This window comes from Terrapene carolina, unplaced genomic scaffold, assembly GCF_002925995.2.
Source record: "Terrapene carolina triunguis isolate 2854851 unplaced genomic scaffold, T_m_triunguis-2.0 Scaffold740, whole genome shotgun sequence".
Lineage (NCBI taxonomy): Eukaryota > Metazoa > Chordata > Testudines > Emydidae > Terrapene > Terrapene triunguis.
The window spans coordinates 3,600,425-3,606,424 of NW_020665091.1; the positions used below are offsets into that span (position 1 = coordinate 3,600,425).

Consider the following 6,000-nt stretch of genomic DNA (forward strand, 5'->3'; position numbering starts at 1 on the left):
GGTGCCCTCATTATTCTATCATGGGGGGAAGCAGTAGATGCGATATATCTTGACTTTAGTAAGACGTTTGATACTGTCTTGCATGACCTTCTCATAAACAAACCTATATGGAGCTACTATAAGGTGGGGGCATAACTGGTTGGAAACCATTCCCAGAGAGTAATTATCAGTGGTTCACAGTCATGCTGGAAAGGTATAACGAGTGGGGTCCCGCAGGGATTGGTTCTGGATCCGGTTCTGTTCAATATCAGTGATAAAGGCATAAAGAGTACACTTATAAAGTTTGCAGATGATACCAAGCTCAGAGGGGTTGCAAGTGCTTTGGAGGATAGGATTAAAATTCAAAATGATCTGGACAAACTGGAGAAATGGTCTGAAGTAAATAGGATGAAATTCAATAAGGACAAATGCAAAGTACTCTACTTAGGAAGGAACAATCAGTTGCACACATGCAAAATGGGAACTGACTGCCTAGGAAGGAGTATTGTGAAAAAGAATCTGGGGGTTACAGTGGATCACAAGCTAAATATGAGTCAACAGTATAACACTGTTGCAAAACAAGCAAACATTAGGCCTCAGCTGGAGTATTATGTCCAGTTCTGGGCACCACATTTCAGGAAACATGTGAACAAACTGGAGAAAGTCCAAAGAGCAACAAAAATGATTAAAGGTCTAGAAAACATGACCTATGAGGGAAGATTGAAAAAACTGGGTTTGTTTAGTCTGGAGAAGAGAAGACTTGGGGGGGGGGGGACATGATAAGAGTTTTCAAGTACATAAAATATTGTTACAAGGAGGGGGGAAGTAAATTGTTCTGAGGATAGGACAAAAAGCAATGGGCTTAGATTGCAGCAAGGGTAGTTAAGCACAGGAATAAATTGCCTATGGAGGTTGTGGAATCTCTATCACTGGAGATTTTTAAGAGCAGGTTAGACAAACACCTGTCAGGGATGGTCTAGATAATACTGAGTCCTGCCATGAGTTCAGGGGACTGGAGTAGATGACCTCTCAAGATCCCTTCCAATCCTATGATTCTATGAGCACAGTTGGGTCTAACTGGCCACTTGATGGCAGCCTCAGCAGAGAAACCATGGACTGAATAGGCCAGGAGACTGGAATCCCCTCAGGAGCACATCAGGGCAGGGTGAAGCACAGTGGGCAGGTGCTGTGTTTGTGTCAGAGGGAGTTTGCTCTGCTCCTGCCTGGGCTATACACCCTCTGGAGATACAGGAGTTAGTCTCTAGGGGCTGCCAAGCTGCTTCCTCCCCCAGCACTGAGTTCCCTTTTCCTCCCCTCCCCCCAAACATCTGGCTGTGTTAGTTTCCATAGCTCACAGAGCAGGTCAAATGCTGCCAAGAAACAATCAGTGGAGAAAAGAGGCCATGGGAAGTGTCAACAGATGCCAAACAATGTCTGCCACCAGCTCTGGTCTGGGAGCTTTTCTCACTCTCTCCAGCCTTGGCTGGGATAGTAACCTTAGGTGCCCCAGTATAGACAGCTGTCTGCTCCAGCAGCTGTTGATTAGATCAGCACCATGTCCCTTAAACTGGCTCTCAGGAAGGTTTGATGACATGGCACTGCAAATGGTAATGGCAGATGGTGGCCCATCAGTCTAGGGTTCCCAGCACAGCTAGCACTGGAGTTAGTAACAATGGGAAATCATTAGAAAAGGTCCCTAGTGCAAACAAGACATCTGTATGTGTGTGAGTGTGCGTGCGCATGTATGTGTGTGTGTTCCTCTTTCTCTCTTTCAGGCTGTGCGGTTTCCTTGTTTTGTTCTCGCTCTTGCTTGTGGCTGTGTTTTTGATCTGGAGGCAGCTTGCTTCTTAAGAGATGGCGCAGGCCGCCAGTCCTCTGCAGAAAGATTTCCACCCCCAGCCCCTCCCCAAGCACTGGGTTTCCCCCACTCCTGGCTATTTTGTCCCAGAGCAAGATCCGAAGCATCCTACAACTTCTCATTTCTAAACTTCACTTCAGTTTGATTTGAATTTGGGGCTCAGAATGTTTAGCTCCTTCGTCAGACTAATCTCTTGTTATCTCTCTCAAATGATCTAGAAAGCTAAAGTAGGGGCTTATCTACACTTAAAACATTGCAGCAGCACAGCTGTAGCTGCACTACTGTAGTGCTACAGTGAAAAAATGACCCATGTCAATAGGAGGGCTTCTCCTACCTGCGTAGAAAATCCACCTTCCTGAGAGGCGGTAGCTAGGTCAACAGGAGAATTCTCCAATCAACCTAGTGCTGTCTACACTGGGGGTTAGGTCAGATTAACTGCGTTACTCAGGGGTGTGGATTTTTCTGATATTGACCTAATTTCCTCGTGTAGACCAGGCTTTAAGCTGAGTAGGCCAGGAAGAAGCTGTGTTATTAAATGATAAATGCTTTGAAACTTTCTTTCCATTATAAAAGCAACAAATGGGTATGAATGTAACAATGGGTAAGGGCAGTGTAAGAGGAAGAGCAAGACGAAGGAGTCTGACAGAGCCAGAGAGCAAAGAGAGACGGGATTCAAGCATTTTCAGCATGTCCCCATTATCTGTGGGCCTGAGGGCCCAGTTCTCACACAGACACAAGCTACAGGTGCTGACTCTGCTTTGATCTCCCATCACGATGCCTCTGATTGCCACTCCACCACTGAGATGAGTTGTTACCCCGCAGAGCTGCTCTGACTTGAATGTCCTCAGGGCTAGGACTGAGTGGGCTATGGAGACTGAAGCTCCCATTCAGCCAGAGATGGGATCCCCCAGTAGAGGGTCAGGTATACTGCTGAAGGGTGCTGTGCATCTATGTGTGGCAGGGGGAGCTCTCTCTGCCTTTGGCAGGCTGGGGTTACACAGAAGGGATGCTAAATAAGTCCCTCAGGACAGTGCCAAATTCCCTCCAAACAATTAAAAAATATACATCAAATTGCAGCTATAAAAAGTCCATGAAATCTGAGCTGGAGAAGCCCCTCCAAATCCCATCTCTTTACCCCACTTGGGGCCAAGAGCCTGTCCCACCTCTGCTCCCCCCATCAGTTCTCTAGGGCTTCTAACCCCCAATGTCCTGAGTATTGGAGTCTAGGCCCTTCCTTTGGGGACATGGCTCCCCAGGTTCATAAACACTTCAGCCTGAGGACGGCTCCTGTGTGACTTTCTCTTGGCTCAGACTCAGTCCTTTCTCCTGAATGTTATCCTTTCTTGGCTCCCTAAATAATCCCCCAGCCCCAGTTTACATTCCTGCCCACTTGCAAACTATGAATACCGAGCTGAAGATATTTGAAGCCAGAGTAAGTAATCGGATATTGCCCTTGTGAAGTACTCTCCAATGACAGACCCGGCCATCCATTCCCACAGTGATGAGTGCATGGTAGAGACAGATGGATTATTAGACAGACAGCTATGATACCTACAGTAATAAAGAGATTGATGTTCTAAAAAAGATCTAAGAAACATACTATCTGTGGCCAGTGCACAAGGCGGTTTCCATTTGACATTTTCTGGGATTTTGGCATTTATGAACATGAGCTCCCAGTGTGATGCTGTTGCAAAAAGGGCTAATGGGATTTTTGGATGCATAAAGAAGGGAATAGTCCGTAGGAGCAGGGAGGTGATTCCACCTGTGTATATGGCAATGGTGAGACCGATACTGAAATATGGAATCCAGTGCTCATGTCAATATTTCTAAAAGGATGTTGAAAAATTGGAGAGTGTTCAGAGAAGAGCTACATAAAGTTATTCAAGGTCTGAAAAATCTGCCTTACAGTGAGAGACATAAGGAGCTCAATCTATTTAGCTTATCAAAGAGGCAACTTGAACTCAATCTATAACTACCTTCTTTGTAGCAGACAAAGGCTTAACAAGTGGCTGGAAGCTCAAGTGAGAAAAATTCAAGCTGGACATAAAATGCAATTTTTTAACAGTTGAACAATTTATCAAAGGATGTGGTAAATTTCCCGTCACTTAGGCATTTTAAATGAAGACTGGGTGTCATTCCAGAAGACCTGTACTAGCTCAACCACAAGTTATTGGATTTGTTGTAGAATCACTGAGACCTTCTATGGCCTGTGTAATACAGGAGGTCAGACTAGATGATCACAATGGTGCCTTCTGGCCTTAAAATTTATGAAATGGACATACAACACACACACACAGAGACATCTGGCCGGGAGCTGCCATCTCATTGTCCTGCACTTTGGTCTGATGATAAAATTCCCCTCCTTGGAGGGTGTTTGGGGATGATGACAACAGGTGGCTGGTAACAGGGTGAACCACTGCTCCCTTCCCCCCCCCCAACCACACACATGCTGCCCTTACTGCCCACTGCAGTATGGAAAAGAGTTCAGGTGTACTGTCGTGAGTGAGGGGGAAGTCAATGTCAGGGTCTTGTAGAGGGCTCATCTTGGGACCTCCCAGTGTATCTGGGTTTTACTAGACATCATGGTCAATATGGGTTGAGTATGTATCTCTCTCTCCCTCTCTCACTATGTCTTCATCTTTTGCTTTCTTTCTTTTCCCCCATGTCCGGGTGTCCTTAACCCTCCAACTGGCAGAAGCTGAGAGTGGACGGCGGGGGATAGATCACTTGATGATTTCCCTGTTCTGTTCATTCCCTCTGAAGTATCTGGCACGGGTCACCATCAGAGACAGGATACTGGTCTAGGTGGACCATTGGTCTGACCCAATATGGTTTTTCTTTCTTTCTTTCTTTCTTTCTTTCTTTCTTTCTACCGTTTTGCATAACCAAATTTCTCAGACCATCTCTTAGTGACCCACAATCCTATCCAACCTAATTCTGAATCTATGTGGACAGTGTCGCGTCAAAAGTTAGACTCAGATATTCATGCTATATTGGGTAGAGAGACAGAAAAGGGAGCAGAGGAACAGCAGAAACCTCGGGTGAAAAAAGGAGTAGAAAGAGGGAGAGGTATTGTACTACTGTGAGAGCTGTCTTAACAAAACCAGAAAAATAAAATGAACTCAATAGCTATAGAAAAAGAAAGTTCTAGAAACATAAATGGAGTAAAGAGAGATGGATCCAGTGAAAAAACAGGGTGAAAATCAAAGCAAAGACATGTATAAATACAGAGGGAAAAGAACAGAAAGGGAAAGAGAAAACTTCTAATGAACGAATGACTCCATTGTAGATTCTGGCTGCAGTAACACCATGCTTTGTGCCAGCCGAGATCTTGGGTAGCTCCTGCGCCACTACCCCAGAGCCTGGGCAGTTTTTTCAGGAGAAAATATTTTTTGCTAAAAATAAATGTCTCACCTTTGGTGAACAGGGCAAAGATGGGTGTCAGCAACAGTTCAGTTCTAAATGCTTTTGCCAGCCTAGAAAATAGCCCATAAGAGTGGCAAAAGCAGCACTTGTCCCTGGCCAGTACTGCATGCTCTTTGGGACGTAGAATGTTATCAATAAAATGGGCCAAAAAATAAGAAAAGTACGAAAAATAGATTTCCTTGTTCTGGTCACACTGAAAGAAAGAATGATCAATATTTAGTAAAATATTTTCCTTACCACTTTTTCTCTCTTTCTCTCTGCCTGCCTCTCTCGCGTGCTGTGTTCGTCAGCAGGTGTACATGATCTAAGAGAAACAACAACTGACACAGCAGAGAAAAATGATGATTTTCAGAAAGCTGCTCAGATGTTGGCCTTTCTGTCTCCTCCTCTCATACAACAGTTCCAACAAGGGCTTGATGACGGTTCAAGTTCTTCTCAGGGTCCATGCACTTCCTTCTTATTTGAATGGTGATTTCCTTTAAGCATTTCAACACAATTCTTGGTATCGAGGGAAATGTTGACTATAGAAGGGGGTTATTTAATACAGTGCTTGTCTTATGCGGAAGTGACTATGCAAAGCTGCAAGGGCCTGCTGGCTATACATGCATGTATAGGATGCCATAACTGGGCAGGGGCTTTGAAAGGTCAGTGAGTGGAAACCTGCATGGTTTCAGGGTGTGCGTGTGCGTTTATGGGGTTGTGTGGCAGCAGACCCAGGGGATTCTCTGTGGGTTTGT

The 6,000-nt window shown here is 45.0% G+C and overlaps 1 protein-coding gene across 1 annotated transcript in view; it reads right to left on the bottom strand.

Moving 5' to 3' along the window:
- CD4 (CD4 molecule) overlaps nucleotides 1–5,741 on the bottom strand; it is a 28,660-nt gene extending 22,919 nt beyond the window's left edge. Inside the window, exon 1 of the mRNA XM_024210996.2 lies at nucleotides 5,501–5,741. The gene's annotated coding sequence lies outside the window, so the exon portion shown is untranslated. The remainder of the gene's footprint in view (nucleotides 1–5,500) is intronic.
- Between the last annotated feature and the right edge of the window lie 259 nt (nucleotides 5,742–6,000).